The 1,545-nt window shown below is 45.2% G+C and overlaps 1 pseudogene; it reads left to right on the top strand.

The window, feature by feature from the left end:
• The first annotated feature begins 478 nt into the window (after positions 1–478).
• LOC142433780 (UPF0711 protein C18orf21 homolog pseudogene) lies at positions 479–1,263 on the top strand (annotated as a pseudogene).
• The last annotated feature ends 282 nt before the right edge of the window (positions 1,264–1,545 follow it).

Here is a 1,545-nt window from a genome sequence, read left to right as displayed (position 1 = left end):
GTTTCTGAGTAAATAATGCTTTATAGTCACAGCAACCGTATGAAACAGTTCAATTCTGCAAGGCATCATGGGGTCGTCATGAATCAGATTCAATCAATGGCAAAAGGTTTGCTTTAGGTTTGTTTGGATGTAGCCCTAAAGCCTGGTGGTATCGTGAGGTACATATTGGGGGTCCTGGTGGTGTTGTGGTTCTGCACTGGGCTGTGATCCGTGTGGTTGGCAGTTTGAAACCATCAGCAGCTCAGTCTCAGAAATTCCTAGGAGGTCACCACGAGTCAGCATTGACTGGATAGCAGAGTTGAGAGAGTTAACCACAAGGTCAGTAGTTTGAACCCAACAGCCACTCCAAGGGAGAAAGATAAGACTTTCTGCCTATGAGTTAAATAGGCTCTGAAACCTACAGGGGCAATTCGACACTGTCCAATAGGATTGAAGTGAGGTGACAGTGAGAAGGAGCCCTGGTGATTTTGTGGGTTACATGGTGGGCTGTAACCACGAGGTCAGGCATTTGAATGCACATTTTTTTGAGAGAAAAAATGATGTTTTCTGCTCCCGTAAAGAGCTCCAGCCTCAGGTGTGTCCTTTTCTCACCAACCACAATGAGAGAGAAGCACGGGAACTACACGCTGGCTGTCTCCTCTGGGTCTACAGTTGATCACACGAGGCTAAGAACACTGCTGAAGAAACATATCCAAACTGTTTCCTATTGCTGGTAGTAGATAACTCCCAAGTGGGCCTCACGCCAAAGCCTAAACTGACACCCGAAATACATAAACTTCTGAATCGAGAAGCAAAAACTTGTACACTCAGTTTTAAAGAAGCAAAAATTGTGAAAAAGTACAAAGATGCCAAAGGTGTATTGTTGGTTACTTGTAAGACACGCAACAGAACAGTTACATATCAAGGTAAAAGTAGAAGCTTTCTCTCCTTGCTGAAGAGCAGGCTGGGCACTCCTACGGCTAACCCCACTCCGAGGCCACTGGAGAGACAGGCTCGGAGTTCTGCGAACCACAATCACGAGACGTCCAGTTCCAAGGGCACTCTAGAGCCCGGCCTTGATCTTCACAACACCTACATCTGGACAGTCAGCGCCCACTTTCTCTTCCTCAACGTGTCCGAGCAATACACAAACACACTTTTTCTCAATGAAAAACGTTGCTCAGTCAGCAAGAATCCCCAAAGAGCCCGGAGATGGACTTCAGAAATGTCTTGTCTTTTCTCTGTCAAAGGATGGATTTTGAAAATAAGAAATGTCTACTGTAATTTCTGAAATTAAAACTGATCTTTTTGTTCTTTAATAAAATGACTATGAGGTCCAAGAGCAACCTTTCCTTGGCGGCCTTCAGTGATTGTGGGGAAATGCCTTACTGGAACGAAGGCAGTTGTCAGTATCGCAAATCACAGGAAAGGGCTTCGGAAGGAGCCAAGAGACAGAAGGACTTTAAAACGCTTTCGTGATTTATGCCGTTGTCTTTCTAAGAAAATGGAGACCTATTGGAGCATCTACAAGCTGGTGAAGCTTTCTCCTGGGTGTCAGTAACCTCC

Source organism: Tenrec ecaudatus, chromosome X (genome assembly GCF_050624435.1).
Source record: "Tenrec ecaudatus isolate mTenEca1 chromosome X, mTenEca1.hap1, whole genome shotgun sequence".
In the NCBI taxonomy this organism is placed as follows: Eukaryota; Metazoa; Chordata; class Mammalia; order Afrosoricida; family Tenrecidae; genus Tenrec; species Tenrec ecaudatus.
This window is presented reverse-complemented; position numbering and strand designations above follow the sequence as displayed.